Here is a 19,493-nt window from a genome sequence, read left to right as displayed (position 1 = left end):
CTCCCACTGAAGAGGGCAGGACAGTGCAGGAAGAGGGAAAAGAGACAAAAGATATTCAAATCATCAGAAAAGAGAAGAATTAATAAATACCAGTCTACTGGCCATAGACAGTGTGTGATTTACTGAAATAAACATTACCTGCACTCCTGAAAAAACTCAGAGCCCAATGAATGGGAAATACCTGTAGAATAAAAGCTTCTAGGCACTTGAAAGGGTCACAATAGAGACCCATGATAGGAGCATGAAAGACATGATAGGGTCAAAGGCAGAGCGAGTTATGCCAAAAATAGTTTTTTATTTGCAGCATTTTCAGATCTCATTTCTCCCCTTGGAGTGTTTCGATTGAGAGGGGCTCTGGACAAGCCGTGCAGCAAGGATGGAAGCACCTGCCTGCACGGGAGGGCCTGCGCCATTACAGCAGACATCCAGAGGGAAAACAGATTTCCCTGCTCCAAGCCTGATTGTCCTACAGTCTGTTGCATTAACACCATAAACAAATGTCTACAATAGCCCTTGCTCTTCTGCTCTGAAAGAAATAAGAAAAGACCTTTCTGAAGCTTCTAGGGAGAGAGACAAGGAGGGCAGAGCAGCTTCCCTCTCGCTCCTCTGACTAATGTCACTGTTCCTGTGGCCAAAACATGTTTGTTGCTAAGCAACTATGTATATATTACACTCTTCTGCTTCCATTTGGGATTTAACATATGCATTTTCACTTTCATCTCTGATGCATACTTACGTTTGTTTGCAATGGGTGCCAGAGTGAATGGAAGCTGTCCAGTATGGGATATGCATAAGAACTGAAAGGCACACAGAGTGATTTACCAATGTGCATCATTGTTTCGCAGCATAGTTCAATGGGAAACCCACTGAGTGCCATTCACCAGCAGTTGGAACAATTTTTTCATTCAGGATTGATGCTGGTTGCTGTATAGCAGCTATTGGTTCAAGAAGTGCAGCAGTTCTCAGATGTCATGAGGAAACATAGCATGGGGATAGTCTGACTGTTAATTATTGAAGATGGATTCTTTCTACAGCGATAAAAGAGGTCTGTTCTTTCACCTGAAGTTTTCTGTTTTATGCATAAATCCACTTTATTCTACACCTCACCCACTTACTTGACAGGCAATCGAAAAAAAAAAATCACCTTTTTCTTTTGAATTGCATGCAGATGACCCAAATCAGTAGCACCCATCACTCACATTTTTCTATGAATCAAATCTAAAAAGAAATGAAAAGAGGGTAAAGAGAAAAAGAAGGCAGGATTTGAGAGTTCATTTATATTACAGTCTGTAACAGAAAAAAAAAATCCGTTTTAAAAAAAACACATTGTAATGAAATTATAAGAGAATGCTATTAGTCATATCTGTACATTTATCCACGTGAGTTCAATAATTATATCAGAAGATGTGACATGGAATTTACTACACAAAAGTCCATGCTATAACAAAAAGAGTTTGGTATTGTCTCTATTAATAAGCATTAAAGAATAAAACATTGGGGGAATTCTTGCAGTCTAGGTCATTTGGGTTTTGTTATGCCTTTCAGTTTAGCTTAATTTCCCACTGGAAGTTTCTCTCTAAGTGTAGTCCTAGGATTATCATCACATAAGGAAAAAAAACAAAATACTAAACTCAGTTTGTTCTTAGTTTTTCCTACTTTCTCCTCCCTGGAAGCCAGGACAGGAGAGGGAGCACAGAAAGGAGTTGGGGCAACCTTTACACCAGCCATAGCTGTTACACTCTCTTCTCTGAGGGAAGACTGAAGGTTTTTTCTTTCGTCTGAAGCTCATGAAAAATGAAATTATAAAAAGGAATATTATATGAAAGCAACTTGCTTGCCCACGCATATGCATTGATTCAGGGCTGTCTCAGTTGGAAGAAAAACTTTGCTCTGAGTGTGCATCAGTACAATGGGTTAGGGTATGATAGTTCTCTCCCTGACCTGCTCTTCCATAGAAGAGGGGTAATAATTCAGTGTTATTTTACGTGCTGGCCCTTTTTGATCTGTGAATTTTCTGCATCCCAGGTCTATGCAGAGCCTTCAGCTGGAGCACTGATGGCAAATCCATGCCATGGAGGAGTGCCTGTTACACTGCTGGATTGGACAAAACAGGCTGCTCTGCAAGCAAGAATCAGACTCAGCAGTTAAAAAACTTTTTTTAAAAAAAAAAACAAACAAACAAACAAAAAAAAAACCACAACTGTGCTACACCTTTAAAGTGTCCTGAGTCAGGAATCAGCTGCTGTTTGAAAGTTGCCTTCATGCAGGACAATCTGCATTTAGCACTTCCCCACTGGCCTCAGGGCCACACAGCAGCTCGGCAGGTAACAGGACTGGTAACACGCACAGACTGCCTTAAGCTGAAGCTTACATGAGTTAAACTGTTCTCAAGAGCCACAGAAATGTCCCTGCTTGCCCCTGTACACATACACTCTCCAAAATTTGAAATTCATTGCACAGCTGAAGGACTGGAAGCAGCTTCTACATTTAACTTTTGATCTCTGGACATTTTGCCATCCTTTAGAAAAGCACTGCTTTCTTGATTCACATTCCTGGTGCATTTGAGTCCCCCCAATATTAAAAGAGAATGTAGCTTAGAGGATGATTTATAATACTATGTACATCTATATTTCTGCCACAGTATCCAAGAGGATGACCAAGACTCCTTTTATATTCTTAAATATGCTTTAAAATTTGAAAAATAAGAAGTAGCTTCAGTCCATGCCAACTGAGCAGCCTTAGCAATTTAAGTTGGTATCCACAGCGACATGACCAGGTCAAAAAACCAGCATCTTTGGTCACAGCTGAAGCCTGGGTTATTCTAGAGGCACATTCAAAAGCACCCTCCATGCTTAGTGAGCATACCCCTCTCTTCTCCAAATTAGCACATCACCTACTAAAAAAATAACAGCAGTATTTAGAGTACCAGTAAAATATTATTTCTTCATTTCAGAAGTCATCCTGAAATGTTCAGCTGCAGAGGTGATTTTTCATTGTTTCCCCCAGAGTCTACATTTGGGGAATATTATGGAAAGCTGAAGCTAACACAGATGTACACATTCCAGGGATTCGTGCAAAGTCCTGCCACTGCCAGCCCAACAGAGGCGATGAACCTTTGTGGACCTTCCAGGAAGCTTGTGAATTTTGTTGCCAAGTTCAAACAACTCTAAAATACATAAGGAAATGAGATCCCATGATATTTACACAAATTCCCATGTCAGATATAAACAGCTACCTTTGTCTACTGTTCAACAAAAAAACAAACTTGCATGAATCTTTCCCAAACGTAGAAGTGGTTATATCATTACAGTGCTAAATCTGGCAAAAGGTACATGAAGTGTGTGTGCAGAGACTGCTTTTGAGGTTTTGCAAGGGTAAAGGTGTCGCTGTGATACTACATTTTTAAATGCATTTTATCTGACGTTGCCTTCCTTTTAATGTATATTTATATATTATTTATACATATATATCTAAGAGACAGTCACAAAATCAATAATCATATAGCACTCTAATACTAGTTGTAACTCAGCAGATACACAGAATAGAATGCTTTTTTTGCTTCTCGTGTTTAACTTTTTTTTTTTTTTTAATATCTAACAATTCATCCTGCCTTTAGGAAAATATTCATGAAGCAAAACTGGCAATAGAAAAATAATTATTTGAAAAACATTATATGAGGTGAGTTGTTGCTTCCCTACTGGATGCCAGTTTAAATTGAGCTAATTTGTTTTACCAGTAGCTTAAGAAAACCCCAGCACAGCAGCATGACAATTATATCCAGGTGCAAGGACTTAATTCAACAAATTCTAGGTGGATCCTTCCAGTCAGCTCAGTGGGCCCCATCCTCAGCTGTGGCTAAGAACAGATGCCCTTGGAAAAAAAAAAAACAACTCTGTAATCACGATCCATTGAATGTTTGAACAGTGAAGCTGAAATGTGTCCAAAAAAAAAATATAAATTATATTGCTATGGCCAGAGTATCAATTGAAGCATGATTGAGAAACAAGAACATCTGAAGACATAAATCTGAGAAAACAGATGCTTTTTGCACTATTGTTACATTACAAATGTAAAAACAATAGCTCATCTACAAAATACAAGAGTATGGTTCACCAGTTCTCTGGGATCTAGAAGTGACACCTGAAAAATTAAAGTCAAATCTAGCATTCTGATTTGGGGAACACTTTAATAAAACAATCGAACTTCAGGACTTGCTGTTTTAGTTGGTCTATGTCTTGACATAACAAAAGTTAAAACATTTTCAAAGGCAAGATTTCAGGGAGGAATTCAGCATAAACAAGCACCACATACATACAGATCACAATACAAAAAAATTAGATTTGTGGGGGGTCTTGATCCTTTAGGACCCAACAACTGCACAAGTATAATAATTTTCAAGCTTTATTTTTGACAACTTGCAGTCACACACTAATGGTCTGTTCCTGACTCAGGCAAAATATAGATTGAATTCAAACAGAAAGATACTTTTATAGCCCTTTGTTTACATATCATTTATTGCAATGGGTTAAGACCAGGAAATAATTTACATCTAAACCCGCAGTGTCACATGCTTATTTAATTGGTGAAATACTCCCAGATGTGTACATGTTTTACTGAATTGTGCACAATGTACAGTTACAGAGAATCATTAAATTAGCAAGAACAACAACTAAAGTTCATAAATGCATTTGTATCAAAAATACTGTATATGTGTATGCATGCCTAAATGGACAATGATGGCATTGTTTGGGAACTAAGCCTTATGTTGTTACCATTTGGTAATTGTTATCATAATTCATGTATTCCAATTTTTGAACAATATTGCAAAATCTATTTTCTCTCCTACAATTTTTACAATCAGAAGTTTACAAAATACATCCCAAAAATGCAGCATTTTGTGTTATTAAGAATTTCAACTTTAACTAACACTAATTAGAGGTATACCAGATGACTCTGATTAAACTAGTGGGTAGTGCTTATTCAGATTTAATGTGAGCAATCTGGACATTTTGAAAAACAGCCAAGCTGGGCTCAAATAAAAACCTGCCAAAAATCCAAACTCTGAATTCAGTCAGGCATGTAAGACTGGTTCCCATGAACATTAAAAATAAAATTCAAATCAGTTGGAAGTCTTGGTTTCCTTCAAACGAGAGAACAACCTCCCAATACCCTCAAGAAATATTTCTGCCGTGTACAGGCTGCCCTTTCAAAGCCACCTCTCAGCACCCAGAACAAACCAGGGAAGAAGCAGAAAAGACAGGTTACTGATTTTGTCGAGTGTATCAGCTCTGACATTGCTGGATACTGGTTTCTAGGTGAGGGTGGAGGCAAATGAGAAGAGGGCAACTGCGAGTTGAAACACATTTTCCAAGACTGTCATCCAGAAATCGAGAGACATGCTTTTCACTAGCTTTTAATTTAAAACACACTGTACAGAGACATATCTTATTCATCTGAACCTTTGAACATCTGATGTAAGGTGAGATTTAGGGATCCAATGAAGAGGGGCTGAGTTTTCTGCTGGTGTAAGATGACATAACCACTTCAGATAATGGACTTGTGGCTGCTTATATGCACATTTGGATTTTATAGAGTCCCCCTCTCCCATATTGTTCACTTGCAGTGTATGTTTTCTATTTATGCTGGCATTAACTAGGAAAGAAAAATCAGAATCTAACCCACTGTGAGATAGTGTATCTTAACTAGTGCTCAATTACAGCTAAATCCATCAATTTGGGTAAATTTAAGAACGTAAAGGTCTTGGGTCAAAATTCAATGGGTATTCATCTCTTCTTTTACATATACCTCCAAAATTCATAGTTTCAAACATGAGAACACTGAAGATTTAAGAAAAGGGCCACTTTTGCACTGCCTATTGCTGTACTGTGCAAGTACAGGGCTCCTCCAGGTGAACGTATTTTCTAAAGCTGTATTTCTTTAACCCAAGATGCCTAAAGACAGGTAAGGACTCTACAGATGTTAATCCAAACCACCCTGGGCATATTAAGGTTTGCTAAAGTGAAAATGTGCTTTGTAAGGCCAAAGGGTCAAATATTTAAGATGTTTAAGACGTCTCCTACTGGTGAACAACCAAATTATTGGATTTCAACAAGGCTTCTGAACTATGCTGTTTGAAAAAGAATCATGTTCTCAATCAGTGTAGGTTTTAAAGAATTATCACTTGATTTTTTTAACTCTATGTTAAAAATAAATTGCTGCCTTAAACAAAAGGCAAGATCTTGCTTTATTAAACATTAATTTTTAAGACGTTTTGGCTGTATTTTTTCTGCTTTCTTTGAATGGTAAGAACATATTAGTCTTTTGGAGACTCCCCACCTCTAAACCTTTTAATTCTGTATGCAAACATCAGTTCAAAATTGAACAGGCACAGGCAGGAGATGTTTTTTATCTGCAGTATTTTTTAACAAGTGAAATTGCCAAAAAGAAGTTAGGGATTGAGATTTTCAAATTCATGCTTATATGAAACGAAATTTAAGTTCAAATTCTGGTTTGAAAATTCATCTGTCGAATAAGAACATTTAACAATAAACTCATATCTCTAAAGTAAGTTTCACCAAAAATACATAACTTGTGTAGGATTAGCTTTTTACTTATTACTGTGTCAGTCTGTTGAGGAAACATTTTAGAAATAAAACCTGAAAAATAAGTAAAATTAGCATATGATTAGAAAATAAGTTACTCTATGTTTTTCTGATCAATTTCTAAAATATTTTTAGCAGTGCTTAACAGTGCAGTTTATTTCTGCTTCCAACACTGTTCCAAGTATCTGTTTTAGCCTATATTCCACAACAGATGATTGCATCTATAATCATTATTGGTCATTGGTCATTAATTTATTTCAGAGTACATACCTCTGTAGGCAGTAATTACTGCACAGCCTTCAAAAAGATATCATTAACAAAATGAGAAGATAGAAAATATGTTAATTATGGTAAATGTTCTATTGGTTTCTCCCTGGAAAAAGCATGCCTGGAGATTAAGATCATGTGTAATTCTTTCCTAGACAATATCACGTAATTTATAAGAATGAAAACTAAAGCATGTTACTAGAAAGAGGACGACTTTCAGCAATTTCAAGTTTCAGTTTGAAATCTTGCAAGTACTTTCATGAATCAAAATGAGTACAAATATTTCATTGAGTCTAATTCCCAATACTTTCAAGTTAAAACCCTTTTATGTCAAAGTGTGGTAGAAGCAAGAATTTTTCAGACTCTGTGTTTACACGCAGTCCACCATCATTGAATCCACCCATGTGTAACTTTAACTAGTGATAGTGAGTTGGATGGTTAAGAAACCTTATGGGCCTTTGTAAAAGGTTTGCGTAGGTAGAGGTCCTTTTAGGCTCCATAAACTGATGGCTTTCACTGGTGAAAATACTGTTTGCCCAAACTCAGTAAAAATATTTTCCAGACCAAATTTTCAGCAAGTACTAATATTTGATGAAAACATCATTTGAATCTGCTGTGTGAAGTTTTGCTGTCCCATATCTTGGAGTTCAGAGCTGGCTGTTTTCAAAAGGTTCAGAGAAGGTTGGGTGAAGGAAACAAACCAACAAAAAAAAAAAAAAAACCAACCCAAACCTAGGCTCATCACATTTCTTGACTCATTTATTCTTAAATGCAAGACCTTTTAAACAATTCTTACAAAAAGATAAGGAGCATATTTTTCTTGTTTTCCTCTAAGATACCATGATGGTTTTGCTTCAGTTTCTCCTGGAACACTGTATAAAATAGCATGTCAGGGAAACTGATTTAAATCTGAACCTTTTCCACATAAAACACATTCACAATCATCTAGACAGGCTTTTCCTGCACAAGCAATGCCACCAGTATCCTACACCAATACATCTTATTGCATAGCCCAGTGAGTGCACAGGCTTGCATATTCATAATCTATGAGGCAAAAAAAAAATCTGCCTGTTGAAAATGTGTGATTTGCATGGTGAGAAAGTGCTGGGAGAAAACAACTTTGCCAGAGGTTCACCTCAGTCTGGTCATTGCCTTGACCATAAACTCCTCAGGCTTCCCCAGGAAGATTTTTATTTTTAATTTGTATGGAGAATCAGAAAGGGAGGTGATCTTTTATACATGATCAAGAGCACATCAGCAGAGACAGGAAGGCAGAGGGTGACTTTGGATCTACAAGAATGCTCCAGCAAAAACTAGAGTCATTCTGAATTTATATTTCTTGGACTACATGGAAACTGAATGTGCGAATGCCTGTGGCAAAGAAAGCAAACAGAAAGCCTCTTGATTGCTGACATGGGTGTGCAGGATTCATCTGAACCAACATTTGGTTTTTGAAGTGTTTACCCAGCACTGTATGAGACACCAGAGTGAATAAACTAAACTGAAACAATCATTTCCCATAGAGCAAAAGTAAACACTCCATGGATATCTGACTAGAAAATGTGCTATGGCACATCAGAGTGTTTTGTAGGGCATTGTGACTCCCTTAATGCCCTTAACAAATCCATAAGTTGGCTATTTAACAGTAACTGAGATAGATCAAAAATTTAACTTTATATACAGAGTCCGACTTCCCTTCAAAACTGAACAGATTAAGCACCATCCGCTGGTGTCCTCTCTGACAGCTCCACACTTGAGTGGATCATATTGACTAAACCTCACAGGCTAGACAAATTCTTAGCTTTTGAAATAACTTGAGCTCAGTTTTTAAGCTCTCTGACATAGCAGTCAAAACTCTACTAACATGATTTACAGTTAAATTAAACATGAAAACATCATCATTAAAATAACTGTGATAAGGTTGAGACCTAATGCTTCATACGCTTTTTAAAGGCAGCCAAATATATAAACACTTTGGTCTGTGGTGCCAGTCAGTAGAGAAACATAACTACATACACTGTTATGCAGCATGCATGAGTTGCAGGCTTTCAATATTTTATAAAATATTCCCAATCCTTAGCTTGGTTCTGTTTTCGCCAAATTCACAATTATTCATGCACTTTATCCATTGATGTTTTATTTTATATGTAAAGCTCTAGTAATTTCTCTGTTCCATTTCTAGAAGATTACAAGAGATCAGAATAAAGTGTTTTGATTTTTTGAGTACTGAATAGCCAATAAAATCAATCTATTTCAGTGAGAAATCTAGCACAACACTGTTTGCAAAAAAGAAAAAGCTTTTGTACTTTTCAAAAAAACTTAAAACAGTCCCCTAACAAAAGTGTTTTCTTCCAAAGTTTAATCAAAATGTGAATAGAAAACATTATATTCCTATAGATTCCTGCCTCACCAACTGGTACAGCATCTAGGCCTGGGGTGGTATGAACTTGATGATTCAAATACAGTCTTAATAAGTTGAAATCCTTTTAAAAATACTTAGAGGACCTTAAAGGTATTTTATTCTCCTCTCCGGGAGAAAAAAATCCTCAAACGAAAAGCAAGCACCATAAATACACACTTAGTATCCCAAATAATCTCTTGACAAATATCTCAACAATACCTTGGTGTATGTTCTATGCATCTGGTGAAAACATGTCTTTTCTCCAGTTATACTTTGTCAAAAGACCTGGTCCTTTGTACATCATTATTAAGGAGAAATGACCAGATTTAGTAATAAATTGCTTCTTCCTTCCTTATACCCCAGATCTCTACCCATTTTCAATAGGTGAAGTGAAACATACTGAAATGCTCATGGATATTATCAGCTGGAAAAAGTTGTCAAAATAATAAAATACTCACTTCTTGCAAGCATTTTTCATCAAAGCGTTTTACAGGTGGTTCCATCATTCCCACTTCCTCTAATAGAGGAACTGAGATGCGGATATGATAAAGATGACAAGCTTACAGGTCTACATCAATGTACACTAGCTGAGAATCTCAAATACTCTTTAAATTTCCTAACTAAAAGCATAAGTAGGATTCATCAAATGAGAATGAGTGCTAAGACAATGTCCACGTATACAGGATTTGAGCCAAGGATCACAAAGAATATGATTGAAGTCAGGGAAGTCTGTCCTGGGGAATGCAAAGGCAGGAAGAGAGCATCTTCCATGGGGCTCCTTTTATGAGTGATGAAGATGAGCCCTGGTTCTGATCTACCCTCAGCATGAGGAATACAGATGACAGCTTGCTACAACTCCCTCAAAAACAGTCAGATGTTTTCTGCCCTCTCCAATAGTGTCCAGCTTATTGGGAGGACATTCTAAAATCTCTGTGTTTTCTAGCAGATGACATTTTGCAGATCTCTTTAGATTTCCCCAGCCAAAGCCAAGCATCAAACCTTTCAGCAGTAATATCATCACCGTAGCTCTTAAGGGTCCCACACAATGAGGCACTACTCTAGCGTGCTGCATTTTTATACTCTTATCTGTGCTTTGGAACACTAGGAAAATACCTGAAAAATTATCCTGAATCTGCTTCCTTCCTGGTGAAATCAAGAGGTATTACATCATCTTTCCCCATTTCTTAGCATACAAATTCCCTTTCAAGTTCCTTCAATGGCTTCCCCTTCACCTTTTGTATCATATTCTAGTATTTCATCTTTACTTCAAGGCACCACACTCTACCAGTCCTTCCTGTGTGTCAGCTCTCCTTTCCTCATAGTAAACCTCCTGCTGGCTGTGCTCCTCTCACACCACTCCTCCTAATGCTTCTTCATAACCTTCTCTCATGATTTTTTTTAAATGCTGCCACTTTTACACAGAAAATCCGTTCCAGCTCTTGAGCACCAACTACTCTTTTCCACTGAATTATTTCCATAAAATATTTCTTTTCAAAACTTATAAGAAATGTTTAAGTGTATAGTGGAGAAAGTTATTTGGGGTTTTTTCTGTTTGTGGTAACTGGGTTTGATATACAGTTCAAGGCAATCATGGAAACTATAGAACTCACAAAATATGCTGAAAATGAAAGTCAAAGAATGAATTCAAGATAATACTTCAGAAAAAAGTAACCAATAGTTGAGGGTGCTACATTACTAATACACAGATTAAGGTAAAATAATATTTGTTGAGGAAAACAGTGCTTGCTCCATGTCTAAAATATCGTTGGTTTTGAGGTAGCCAACAGCACTCAGACAGGAAGCCTTGGGGTTATGATAGCACCATGAAAATATCACTCAAGTACTTGGTAACAGTAAGGTCATTCACACATGGAACAGAAAACAAAAATAAATTCATCTGTTCTTTCATTGTACAAATCCATGCTTCTCCTACATTTTGCAAGCTGTGGTTAATTATAAGACCTCCACCTGGAAAAATGTCTTAGAACTGGAAGATACGCAGAGAAGAGCAATAAAGGTGAATGGTTCCTATGCAAGGCATGACTCAGTTAGCGAAGACTTTTCATCCTGGAAAAGAGATGGCTTAGGGGAAAATTTATGAAGGTCCTTAAAACCACAAGCAACCATGAGATAGAGATGAATTGCTCTTTCCTTTTTTCAATACAGGACATGGTGGTCAAAGGAAGCCAGTTGATCCCAATTCAAAACAAACAAGCAGTTCTTCATTCATATGTAGCAAAATTATGTAAATCCTTGCCAAATGATGTGGCAGAAACACTTTACTGGGTTCAAGGATAGGCTTAACAAGTACTTGAAAAGAGATCTGGAGAGGGTTAGTAAACAGACAAGCCACAGTGGTCTTAAAGTCCCTAAGCCAGAATACTTAGAGAAGCCAGAAAAATACTCAGTGGACAGATTTTACACATTTGCCTTGAGCATGCTGTATAATCTTCCCTTGACAACCAATTTTGGCCACTGTTACAAAAAGAGTAACATTAGACAAGCTCTCTCCTGAACTACTGCAGTTCCTCTTATGAAATTATTTCTGAACATTATTAAAAAAATACTCAGAACACACTTCATGTTTCTGAGCAATGCTGTGTCTTGAAAAAGCATTAGCACAAAGGGAGAGAGGAAAGAATGTGGTGTTTCATTGGGCTCTGCTATGATCCAAGGCTGACTGAGATTTTAATAACAGGAGGCAAACTGAATATAAGTCGGTTTAGAGATAATCTCACATGTACAAGACTGCTTATCTAAACCATTCCTGTATGTTAGATCCAATTTGTGTTTTACACAGTTTAAGGCTGACTGGAGCTCTCACAATTTTATAATAGATTATGCCTGGGATCATTCAGAAACACACAATGTAGGTGAACAATCCCTTGGCTTTGAGGGAAGGCTGAAGAGCTGTGAGGGAGGTTCTGAGTCTCTGCTTACCCTGTGTCTTCAAACATTCCTGGGAGACTGCAGTGGAATAAGGTGCTGCCAGCGACCTTTTGAAAATCTTGGCCAATAAAAAAACATAGGCTGCCATCAACAGCCACATCACTTCTCAGTGTTCTCTTTGCCACTTAAGTGAACCAGTACCATCTCCTTTCTTGTTGCATACATCAGCAGAGCACCCTATCAGGGATTAATAAAGAATAATCCAGCAATAAATTATAGCCAGAGAACCTGGAACAGATTTCATGGGCTGACGAGACTCTGGCTAACATACAGCACTCACAACACTTGGAACATCTCCTGCATCAATGATTAACACTTCACTGAGCATTCTGAATACATAAGGTATTTCATAGGCAATAGCTGACCTTAATGAGGGCAAAAGATAAGTGAGCATTTCAAATCTCGGGGGGAAAAGTGGTCTGAGAACATTTCAACCGTGACAATATCCTGAGTCAACACATTGTGGCTATAGAGGCAGGACTCTACAAAAATCCCTTGTGAAAGGTTTCAAAATACCAATAAAAGCCAACTTTTATACACCAATACTTAGAAAAGTCTTGGAGTGCATATGTTGCGCAGGGAAGATGCACACACATCCAGGCCTTCACTCCAATAAGATTTAGGAGTATGCCTGCCACGTTAAAGGACATGCTAACTGGAAGCCATCCCAGTATGGCACATTGCTGCAACCTCTGAATACCTTGCAGAACACACACGTGAGGCTCATGGCTCTTTTCTAGGCTTGTGCAAAGCATCCCAGAGACCCTTCTTATCTGTTTAATTGTGTAATTATAAGTGTATAATGGCTAGACTGAGGTGCTAGACACAAATGTGAACTGTTCTTCAGATACAACATGCTATTTAGATAGATGTTGCTGAATGAAGCCTGTGGTGTTCTCTCTCTGGATTCATATTTAAACCTTAGCACAGTTACTGCCAGGGGAGGAGCATGTGGATGTAAATTGTGGCTGAAATATACAAAGTATTTCTAAAGTAGATTAGAAATAGAATAAGTAACAACTAGACATTGTAATATTCAAAATAGGGTGCTGCTAAGTATTATGCCTTACACTTATGTAGAATTTCTTACCCTGAACAAAGCCTGTTTCCTCAGGTTAATTACCACACTTAAACCTGGAAAACCTCAAGGCAGATGGAGCTGAGGAAGGAAACTTCCTCCCTCACTAGAGGTGAGGAAGAAAAAAAATGAGCTAAGGATCAAATCAAAAATAGAGTCAAAGCTAGTTCTTAGAGAAGGTGTTACAACACCACTGCTGTCCCTGTAGAACAATTTGCAGATTTCTGACAATGCTCTAATTCAGAGATAAAGAAGGGAAACCCACCCAGAGGATAAGCCAGGCCTTGATAAACCCTGCTGTTAAAAGTAGTCAAGTGTCCAGGGAAAGTAAATCATCCTTCTACTGCACTCAGCTGAAAAGGAAACAGGTACACTTCAGATCTGAAAGCCAAGACTGCTTAAGATCTCACCCTCCTGTATATATAGACAAGGAGATTTCCTCCAGCATCCCACACACTGTGGGATTATTCCTCACTCCTGCCCACACCCATTAGCTCATCTTCATCTGCTGCAGTTGGCTGAGGCACATCTTCTATCCATGATGTCCCTTCAGTTCAAGCTTTCTTGCTGCCCTAACTTTAGATCCAAGCAAGAGTATCACAGAGCTCCATTAAAAGTTAGAAAAGTAAAGGATTATAAAAATATAAAGAGCACTCCTTTTTTCAAAGACATGTAAAAAAAAAAAATCCTCATTTCTTCCCCTAACATTCAGAAGAAAAAAATATTAAATATTTACCCATCTAGTCATTCCTGCTTAGATCTTCTCACAGCTACAATACCCACCCTAAATTACCTCCTCCTCCCTGAATCACAGCAGGACTTAGAGTCACCCTGTGGTACCCCCCTTTATAGACTGATGGGTGAATCAATTAAATCCCCACAGCTGGCTACCCTGAAAATCCCTGCACTCAGTTCAGGCAGCTGTGGACCTCCTCTAGCAAAAGGGAAATCATTAACTCCTTCCCAACCACCTCCTGGACATTACTTTTATAAATTACTTCATACACCATAATCACCAATCAAGCACTCAAAGCCCTTTAAGCTTGAATAAAATGAAAGCTAAAAAACATCCAAAACACTATGTTACCTCTGATTTTTTTTTTACTGCAGAGACCTAGTCTATTAATTTCCATTAAGAAACTAAATTTGATAAATAGATAACATTATAAAAAAGAAAATGTAATTAGCGTGTAGCCTTGGTAGATGTAAACTTACTGGTACCCAGGAGCAATAGCAGTTTATGGGAAAACTAGAATGTTACCATAATTATGAAAATGAATGTATAATTTATGCACATAATATGGAAAATATGCAAGGTGTGTAGAGGATATGATTATATTGCATTTTCTTGTTTCTATTGATAGATGATAAATCTTTAGAATATGTTGAAGCTATGCATTATTCTGCATGATTTTTGGATGCCCATGATTTCTGATAAAGTTTTTTTTTCTTTTGTTTTTAATTAAACTCCATTTTACAACAGCAGCCCTTCGCCTGCTTTATTATGCCAAAGAAGCATATGGAAATATAAACTCTGAGATGTTACTGATTTATTTTGATGTTGGAGCATTTTGCTCTTGTGTAAACATTTCTTGTGACATGAATATGGATAGTTTCAAATCTTGGAAGAGTTCATTACTAAAGGTAGCATATGTTTTTGACTCCTGAACCATGAGGGAAATGAGAACACCCAGCTTGCCAAACAGTAAATTGTAAACAGTTGGTACACCCCTAAGCAAAAGACTGAAATAATTACTGTATCTGTGGTTTAGAGTAGCCAGCTCATTTTTATGTCTCATTTTTGTTTGAGTTTTTTTTTTCATTTTGCTGATTTAATGTTTTTCTGCAAGGATTGTAGATGCAGTCTAAATATATACTTAGAGCCTGCAGCATCATGATTCTAAGTGTGCAGATGTCAGTGTGGATTCATGGATTCCCAGATACCCTACGACCATGTATAAAAGCCTGGCTGAAAGAGGCAGTCAGCTGTTTTGCTTCCAGATCTACTCATAAAATACGTTGTTTTTTTTAACCTGGACTCCATCTTGCACAGTACCAGGCTTCTGCAGGTCATTGAGGAGTTCTGAATACTTTCACCACTTTGATCATGAGAAACAGAGGCCCCTCACAATTCTGTCACATTACACAGAACATGGCCAGAGCTGAATGACATGAATGCTTATTTTGTGCACTATCCATAAGTTCTTACTGTGATATTCCAAGAAGCCTGGCATCCTAGCACCCCTGCCTCTCCTGAAGCTTCCCGTACAAATGTTAGAAGTGTTGTCTGCTGTTGTGGCAGCAAGGTCCAAGGTTGTGCTCTGCTGTGTGCAGGGTCACCTCCACACATTCGAATAATGCCCCGGAGAGTGTCCCTTGCCTTTATGAGACAAGAAAAAAAACCTAGAAGGACACACAGGTGGCTCTTCAGAGACACATAGGACATCACAACTTTTAACTGTATGCTGCCATTCTCCTCCTTACTGACACTTTTTATTGTTCCTGCTGGAACACCAGTCTGGAATGCTGAGGTTAAAAGATGGTGTTTGGGTATGTTCACTCTGTCCTGGTGCCTCCTTGGACTCTAAGCAATAAATACTCATTCATGACCCAGTTACCACGCTTGATTTTCCTTCCACCCAAAATTCCAAAAAATATAAAAAGGTATTTCACAGCATTTCTTGTAGTTTACTGGTTTAGACACTTTTTGAGACTTGAGGCCAAATCATCCTTAGCATCCCTGGCTTGGATTAGAGGCTTGAACTTGCATTTTCACCATCCCAGGCTGGTTTTCTGACTACCAATTGAGCCAGGTAATTCACACTTCTGTGCCTTCATGTTCCCTAAATCTCTGTCTTACACATACTCTGAATACGGGCACACCCTCAAACCCCAGGTTCTCATGGCAGTGAGGCACCTAATTTAAAAATCCAACTTCAGGACTTCCAGGCCACCAACCATAGATGAGTTTTTCCATGGTTTTCCATATACAGCGTAAAATGTTGGTGCTCCTCACAAAATGCATTATCTCAGCATCTGTATGGAGCTGAAATAGTGGCTGTAGGTGAAGAACAGATAAAGCTTTAAAAGTAGGAGAGAAAGCTGCCCAGTCACCCAGCTGCAACCCCACTGTAGGACTGCTTATAAGTTGCATTCAGCACTCCAGATAAATCTGTCCTGGACGTCATTATTTAAAGATCTTAGGTGCTTATCTGTCTTTGGGAATCTGGGTCAAGTGATCTGCCTAGGTCCATGCAGCAGGTTGGCAGCACAGTCAACAGGATTAGGAGTCCTGGGTCCTGAGTCATAGGTTGTTGCTCTCTCCAGAGCATGGCATTACCTCCTCAGAACACAAAACAAATATACCACATTCACTGCAAAGCTTGGTTACAGACACTACAGGAATTTAGGGAGACACTACACTGTACATAACATCATAGATGTGTGTGGGTGCATACAGTTGAAAAAAACTAAAACTTGTCCAAAAGTAAGACATTTCTTTTTGCATGCTCTACCCCTGGGGAAGAGGAGAGAAAGAACAGCATGCTACAGATGTGATTGACATTGTTTAACACCTCAGTCGATTGTCTCAGCAGACACTATGGTAAAGAGCATAATATCAGAACAGACACAGAGGCCACACAGCCCTGCCTGGTCTCCATCTCCCCACCTGTACCACCACTTCACCCAGCCCTTGAGAACATGGAGTTAGGCAGCTTCACATGAGTCCTCCTCTTGCTGTGCAGCTGGGTGGATTTGCCCAACTTTGTGTTGCATTGCAAATATTGAAAGAAGTACTTGCCAGGAGTAAGCAAGCATTATACAACCTCAGCACAAGCATAAGCAAATCACTTTTCCTTAAAATTGGACTTGATGGTTCAACACTTGGGCCTGGTTTCAGATTAAGTACTTCTGAAGAAAGGCAAATGGGCTCTAACATTCAGATTTGTAGAAATATACTAAATCAGGCATGTATAATAAACCTTTCACACAGCTCTAGAAAGAATTCCTTTTGTCCCTACAAGAGTTATATATTTGTTAAATTCATCTCTTGTGTAACGTTATTGTTTTCCAGTGTAGTTACATGAAGGATGAATTAATCCCATTACCAAATGATTTTTTACAAACAAATAATTGAGGCTTGCTGAATGAGAAATAAATAGACTTTGCTATTTAAAAGCCAAAGTGAGACGAAAACTGCTTCCCATATTAACTCCTTTAAATCTCTGGGGGAAAAAAGTGTCAAAGGTCAGGAAATATAACACAATCCTGCACTGCAAAGTTGCATGCTCTCTCACCAAAAAGAGGAACTCAAGTACTAGTGAAGGACAAGGAATTGATCAAGCAGCAACAAGTTCTTTCTTCCAACATATAAAGAGTGGAGCATAGCTTCTTTGTTCCACATTTGTTCCATGCAGTTATCAACCAGAATTTACTTAGGCTTTCATTCAAGTGTCATTGTGCAGACTTATTCAAAGAGTGTGGATGGAGCAGTGGCACAGAGATAACTGCCCCATTTCTCCTTCTCTCATCTCCACATTTAATGGATTCCACTGTTAAGTGTGATCCCTTTCAAGTCTTTACGTATAATAAGATGTAAAGTAGAAGATAAAGAAACATTTTAAGAGAAGTAAGGTGTGTGTAAAAGTTCACAAAGTATAGAGTAGTGAGTTTGGAAAGTCCTCAGAAAAGATCCACCATTCTTGTGAATTATGTATCTGTGTACAGCAGGTTTTATGGTACTTTGTAGCTTTTGTGCAACAAACTAAAATTTATTCTAAATGGGTACAGTAAAAGTATAGCTTAAAGAGTGGCTTTAAGAGAGACTTTACTTCTGTGAGTGCTTGGTGATGTTTATTTCTTGAGTCAAACAGCCCTACTTTAGCTCTTCTGCTCTAGCTGCTCTTCTTGAAAGTTTCAGTATCTCTTCAGCACATTCTAAGTTCTTTCCTTTGGTTCATCTTACTAAATACATGACACAGATTACATCATTATTTCATACACCACAAACATAAATCACATGTCAATATAGCCAAGGCAGACACTGGCAGGTGGGGCAGGACAGCCTTCTCTGAGCACTCCAGAGAAGAGGAGGAGAAAGTAACATCAAGGGAAAAATAAAAAAAGAGCAAATCATTGCTCCACATTTGATCCTCATCATTTGCTCCTCATGACAGGAGGAACAAAACTTCTGCCGGTCTAAGATGGGTCCCTTCCCATCTTCACCCTTCTGGGTTCAGCCAACACTGGCCAGCCTGTGGGGCACCTCGCTCTCAAAGCTTCTCTGTGGGAGGATTTTATTTCTTTTTGGAATACGTACTGTGGAGAAAGATGGTAAAAGCTGGAATAACACAAGGCTACATTTGGCTTAGTGTTTCTGGTATGCTTTTCCCCCACTTACAACAAGACTTCTCTATCCAGCTCCCTTGAAGGAAGTTTTCATCTTCATTAAAATTCATTGTTCCCTATTCTCCCCCCAGGCCTTCTTATTGTTAATTCTATCTTTTTTATCACTATATCTACTCTAAATATCACAGCTCTGCTTGTTCTCCCCTCTGTTCTATGTTGACTTAGTCACAGCTCCTTCCTACTACTTGTCATTTGCTACAAAATAATTTACCTATCAACTATGAAGAACACTTGAATATTTGTGTCTCACCAAGGAAGATCAACAGGCCATACTTTTATTCAGCTACTCCATAGCCCCTTCAAGGCTTTTCTCTCAAAAGTCTCTTGAGTTGAGACCCTCATGACTCATCATCTAAACCTGTTTTCCATTTTACAGGTAGGAAAGTCCAGAGAGACAAAAAGCACCCAGACAGCAGTATTCAGGTTTTCCAAATCCTTGCTTGGTTGACTATAAACTAAGCCACTCTTCTTTCTTTTGTGATTTCCTACACCGCATGGATGTTCTTCCCCTTTTTTGTGCTGCTGCCTATCTCCCTCTCTCGGAAATGTCTTTGTTCTTAAATCTCATCTGAAAACTTTCCAATTTCCTTTCCTTTTTTTGCTGTTACACAACTCATTTCCTTTCCATTCTTTTCTCTTCCCTTTTTCCTTCTTCTCTGGCTCCTAAACCCAACCTATGTTTCAAAAATAACTCTGCTGCTATTTCTCCTTTATTTCTGATTTTCTTATGTTCATGGTAGTCTATCCTCAGAGATTGTTTTTCATCTCCTTGAGAGTCACTGTGACA

At 38.2% G+C, this 19,493-nt stretch overlaps 1 long non-coding RNA gene across 1 annotated transcript in view; it reads right to left on the bottom strand.

The window, feature by feature from the left end:
* Positions 1 to 14,109, bottom strand: part of LOC138114859 (uncharacterized) — a 39,045-nt gene extending 24,936 nt beyond the window's left edge. The window contains exon 1 of the long non-coding RNA XR_011152848.1: positions 14,034 to 14,109. This is a non-coding gene — a long non-coding RNA (uncharacterized lncRNA). The remainder of the gene's footprint in view (positions 1 to 14,033) is intronic.
* Between the last annotated feature and the right edge of the window lie 5,384 nt (positions 14,110 to 19,493).

The sequence above is a fragment of the Aphelocoma coerulescens genome, chromosome 9, assembly GCF_041296385.1.
Source record: "Aphelocoma coerulescens isolate FSJ_1873_10779 chromosome 9, UR_Acoe_1.0, whole genome shotgun sequence".
In the NCBI taxonomy this organism is placed as follows: domain Eukaryota; kingdom Metazoa; phylum Chordata; class Aves; order Passeriformes; family Corvidae; genus Aphelocoma; species Aphelocoma coerulescens.
The sequence above is the reverse complement of the archived record's forward strand: the minus strand, read 5'-3'. Positions and strand labels throughout refer to the sequence as shown.